Source organism: Bidens hawaiensis, unplaced genomic scaffold (genome assembly GCF_021521415.1).
Source record: "Bidens hawaiensis isolate Kalapana, Puna unplaced genomic scaffold, B.hawaiensis_p1.1 tig00071022_1, whole genome shotgun sequence".
Taxonomy (NCBI): Eukaryota; Viridiplantae; Streptophyta; class Magnoliopsida; order Asterales; family Asteraceae; genus Bidens; species Bidens hawaiensis.
The window spans coordinates 22873-28872 of record NW_027502454.1 but is presented as its reverse complement, the minus strand read 5'-3'; the positions used below and the strand labels follow the sequence as shown (position 1 = coordinate 28872).

At 36.5% G+C, this 6000-nt stretch overlaps 1 pseudogene; it reads right to left on the bottom strand.

The window, feature by feature from the left end:
• Positions 1-1558: 1558 nt before the first annotated feature.
• Positions 1559-5229, bottom strand: LOC143605738 (benzyl alcohol O-benzoyltransferase-like; annotated as a pseudogene).
• Positions 5230-6000: the final 771 nt, after the last annotated feature.

The following is a 6000-nucleotide window of genomic DNA, read 5'->3' as shown; positions in this document are numbered from 1 at the left end:
TAGATTATGTAACGCATGTTTTTTTTAGCCATCTCAATAACTAGGTAAATAACAATACAATTACTAAAAAAACCCGTTACTTATCATGTAATCTGGCTTGAAGTAGGGTTACATGGGTGAGGCCGATTGCGTATGTCGTAAACGTTGGTAAAAGGATGGGTAATTGATCGGTCATTTTTTTTTAAAAATATTGTTTAAAGTTAATATGCTAATTAATTTTTAGTTAATTAGTAAAAAATTTAACTAAAACTTCATAATATGTGGGTTTAAAAATATTAAACCGAAAAAATAGTGGGGTTCAGGTGAAAATGGAGGTTTGATTTTAATAGATATATATATTTATATATAATTTTATAGTAGATTCGAAAGTTTACGACAAAAGTTTTGAAGATTGAATTTGTTCATCTAATAATAAGTGTAGAGGTAGGGTTCCGAACCCCCGGTACGACCATTTACTTATTACATAAGATGTTATATTTGTTATGTTATTATTTGGTACCTAACTAAGGCCCAATGGGCCGGGGGGTTGTGGAGGTAACCCCTAACCGGCTTGGCTCACTAAGGTTAGGGTTTATGATGGTTGCCATGAGTCTCCTATATAAAGGACCTTCATATCTGACGTAGCGTGGTGATAAAATTGGAAGTCAAAACACGTTGATTTTGCAAATACCCGTGTAATTCTTCCCCGAACTTCCAGAAAATACGTAGATCGTAAATAAAATAAATAATTGAACCTGTTGATTCACAAGAATATCATGATCAATTCTTCCAACTATCGTTGATTTACAAAGAATGCGATAATTAGGTCCTTCACACACTAACACACACTGTGATAGAGAGTAAATGATTTTTTTTATATATTCCAAACCTTATTTTCTTACATGACAAAATCTCAAATATTTAAAAGAAACTATAAACCATTGGGCTTCTAATGATTAAACCAAAAGACATAATATATTAATTATAAACTCTTGTAATTCCATAACCCATGTCTTCATTATTTGGTAAATGTTTGATCTCCCCACATCAATATCTCATTTGACGGGATCCTTTCTTGGACTCTTGGCCTCCACCAATATTTTTTTGTCTGTACAAAAGAGTTTACTCTTAGCAGTCACCTCCACTCCCCCCCCCCCCCGGTCTTTCCATGGCAGGTCTCGAGCTACTGGAGAAGAAGATCGAGATGCGGGTTCACATGTGTCCCAAAACCGAAGAGAACATCCATCTGACCCAGGAGGGGTGAGATCTCATGTTCCTTCAATAACCCATCGTGGGGAATACTTAACCATTACCCTCGGACTAACGTGTTAGACCTTGAGGGGTGGTTTTGTGTTTCTTCAATAAGTTAGTTAACTTTAACTTATTGATATGGAAAACTTTGGTGAATAGCCCTTTCAGGGTTGGCAGATGAGAACAGAAAGATATAAAGGATGACATTCTAACAACAGAACATGTCACTGAAAATATATATAAGCTTTGAAACAAGACCATACAATACCCATGAATTAGTAATACAACCAACTAAAAATACATGCAAGCTTTTATCATCGGTAAAAAAATCAAATCTCGTTGCATACTCATTTATTGAACCAAAACAAGGAAATCATAGCTTGGAATTAGTGGGTATGTCTTCTTGGATAACATAACCCTTACCGTCTCGCGGCAACATGTTATCTAGCTCTTTGACAAATCTCTTCATAACATCACTTGGAAACCGCATGGGCACTACGATTCCAGACTCACCCTTATGATTAATGTAACGTGTATAGAACCCAGCAACATGGTGATCAGGCCCTGCATAGACCGCTTTCCCCCACCCGAAATCAATATCAAGATATCCAGCGCGTGTCACATCTGATACAATATAGCTTCCAACAGTTGTGAAGTTAGGTCGTCCTTTAATTACCATTAGATCAGCGACAGATTTCATGTACTCTTCAGTGACTTTAGATTTAGCTTTCATCACAAGCTCCAATGCATGTCCTAATGGTTTGTTACATAGGTCTTGAGCTTTGGAAATGGCAGCCGGGTGGCTAAACACATTTCCATAATATCCTACAAGGATCCGAGGCTTGAACTTTAAACGCGCGTTCACAATGGATAGCATGCGCATTTCATCTTCAGGGTTTGGTTGAAGTGCGATTGTTCGACAACGCCAAAGACATGTTGTTAGGACTTCAAACGTGGTACAGTGCTTGAGATGTGCTGGAACGAACCTACGAATAGATGAAATCTGAGTAGGTCCAAAGAAAAATGACTTCCAATGGGGATTGTTGCTCCATCGGTGCCTACCACTTCGTCATACTCGTGATGTGTGCATGTAACGCGTGGAGGGTCTCTTGCACAATGCAACTCTCTTTGCCAAACAGGCATAATTGACGGTATCGATTCACCTTTTGCCATTTCAGTTAATGCTGTCATGATTGTATATATCCAAATCCATCACACATGGTATGATTGAATCGTATAGCCAAGATGAAGCCTCCACATAAGAGTCGTGTCACCTAATAATCAGCATAGACGAAAATGTTTTATAACTAAACTTTAATAGATTTTGACTAATTATTGTAACCATAATTTATCTCGAAAAATGACTTGGAAATTTTCAATTTGATTATTGAAGTAGGTGAAAACATAGTAAACCTCCGCAATGACTTAAAATCAATAAATTTACCAATTCACATTAACAGTTCATTTGTAATTTTATACTAAAACATATAAGTTGATAAATGTCAATCTAGATGTAAGAAAATGAACTTAATGAGAATTAATGATCCCTGGTTTAAATAGTTAAAGTGTTAAACTTAAAAGACTTCAGTTTAAAAGAGATTGCGTTTTTTGGCTCAAGTCCTACATTATTAATTAAATGAGTATTTTTCAAATTAGCCTTTTTCAAAAAAATACATGTATTTTTTAACAGACTAAAAAAACCTTAATATGATTTATTTAAAAAATAAGAAAGTAAAACTTAAAAAAATCATAACTTAACTCTTGCCATTTGAATTGGTAAGAGTGAATTATGTAATTAAAAGGGTGAAAAGATCTCTTAGACAAAAGTATGTCAAAGTTATAGGGACATACTAGTTCTTGTTGAGTGACTTGCAATTCAAACTAGCAGATGGCATGGTGGTGGCTTCCACCATTTGAAATGGCGAAAATCCTGATAATTGTCCAGCTCAATCGACACAAACCGATACGTTTTGCTATCATTCTAGGAGCCATCACTTAAAATGACGGATCACCTAAAAAAGCTTCAACATTTTTCCTAATCTTCTAGAAACCATTTCACTAGCTACAATTTTTTTCCCATGTTCAAATTTTTTCTAAGCTAACACAAACTATTGTTTTAACATGTTTACATACCACACACACGTCTTAAAGTAAGTATTTTTCTGATGAATCATTTAACCATATACGTTTGTTTAAATGTTTTTTGGGTTTACTTTGGTCAGCTTCTTACTTGTAAAAGTTATAAAAATCTATAACTTTGTTATTTATGGAATTAACCAAAAAAAAATAGTCATCCTTTAATTCTTAAAACATTAAAACCATTGTGTTTAATTTGTTATTCAAAACGGCTTGCGACGCAACTTGTTACTCGTATGCAATCTGTCTTGATGTAAACGCTTTATATATAAATTTGAAGTGAATCTTTTTTAAAACATTCCCACTTTTTTTTATAAACTCTTCCACATGAAGTTTTATAACCTAAATTAAGGCCGGTTTGTGAGGCGGGACCGGGTGATCGACGGAACCCGGCCTGATACCTTTATTAATATGCACGGTTTTTTTTTTAAGTTATATATATCTTGAGTAAAGTGTCATTTTCGTCCTTCTGGTTTGGCAAATAATGCGAATTTAGTCCAAAAAGTTTATTTTTTGCATATAGACCCTTCACGTTTCCCAGTTCTTGCCAGTTACATCCAAATCATTAACTCCGTTAAATTTTATCATTAAATCAGGGGTAGACATGTCTTTTCGTTATTTCTTTATTACAATACTTATTTTATTGAACTGCGGTTTTCGTCCTTGTGGTTTGTCCAAATCTGCGGTTTTAGTCCAATAGTTTCAAGTTTGCAATTTTCTTACTTGTAGTTTCATTTCACTTGCAATCAATCTTGAATTTATTAACCTCGTTAATTTTGGTCGTTAATCCATTTGCGTGCCCCTCACGTGACGACCAGTTTGGTCGTTTCTCTCCCTAAATAAACTTCAGTCCTAATTCGCAAGCCCCCTCACGTGAGGGGCCGGGGTGTATTTGGGGAAAAAGGAAAAAAAACAAGGAACAAAATTGCCTCTCACGTGAACGGTATACTGATGAGTTTAACGACCAGACTTAATGATATTAGGGAATTCGGGTTTAATTGCAAGTGAAATGAAACCATAGGGAAGAAAATTGCAAATTTGAAACTACTGGACTAAAACTGCATATTTGGACAAAATAGAGGGACGAAAACCGCAGTTCACTAAAATAAGTATTATGATAAATAAATAGTGAAAAGACATGTCTACCCCTGACTTAACGATTGAATTTAACGGAGTTAGTGATTTGGATGTAATTGGCAAGAACTGGGAAACGTGAAGAGTCCATATGCAAAAAATAATTTTTTTTAATTAAATTCGCATTATTTGCCAAATCACAAGGACGAAAATGACATTTTACTCTATCTTTCAAAAAAAAATAAGTACTCTTATACTTAATGTTTAAACTCAATTACCGATTTACTGACCTGAAACAACAACGGTGAATCAACAATGTCACTTGATCCAGGAACATCATACAGAAGCTCCTCCCTACACGGGAACGGCGGCCGAAGGTCCGTCCCGAACTCCTTAAGCGTAACATCCGCCTCCGCCTCGATAAACAACACACCCTGGCCATTGCAGTCCACCATCAGCTTCCTATTTGAACCTTCCTTTAACCGACTGGCAAACAGATAGTAAAACACTAACGCCTTAGCCAACGCCTCCCTGATAACGCTTGCCGGATTCTTATTTCTCATTTTTGGATTGCTTTTGTAAAAATGAATAACAGGAATATGAAACCTAAGGCTTTGCTGATCGTCAATGTCCGAGAGAGGCTTTAGTTCTCGAGGCGTCGGTTTAGCTGGAACGATTAGCTCTGGCGGTTGTCGTCGGATGGCGAATGTTAATGGTGCCATTACTACTGCCATATCTTGTTTAGCTTTGTGTTGGTGTATTGAGTTTGGATGACAGTGGTACGTAACTAATAAGATTAATGTATAGTTGTATACATGTGCATGCATAGGGACATGTTTATTTAAACGACGACTTTCTTGTGTTTTTAGACCATCAAATTCCACAAATTATAGAGCCATGTTTCCCCGCTCTGGCCATATTTGGCTTGAGCATTCCCTTGGTAAACCATATTGTCACACCCGGCCCTGAGCGGCGGAAACAGCCGGGCGCGCGCGAGTGGGGATTGATAATTAAGCACGGGCCATTGCAAACATTCAAAGATTTTCATTGCGCATGAAATGTTTAATACAAATACATTACATTGTTTAAAAATTACATAAAAACATCCAAGTATAAAAACTGTTGAAGATTTCCATGCCATATCCCCTTGCGCGGCGGGAACAACCACGCGCATCGAAGGGATAGAACTAAAATCTTCCAAAAAGCTAGCTTTAGATGTTCAGCGTGAGGTGCTCTAAGTGTGACTCCATGCGCTACCTAATTATCTCCTGAAAGACACGTAAAAACATTTGAATCAGTATAAACTGAGTGAGTTCACAAGTTTTAGTAACTTGATAAATCGTATTGCATCATAATCTTGATACAAATCATTCTGAAACATAATTCTGATAGCATCATTAAAACACATGCTTGGTAAAACATGGTTCTATCAACATATTCTGATAAAATCGTTCCGCGGGTTACGCGCGAACATTTCTGGGAACTGTGCTCGTCTATGCAAAGTGGCGCTGCCACTACGAGCTAAAATAAGTAATACCGTCCCGCGGGTTACGCGCGAAC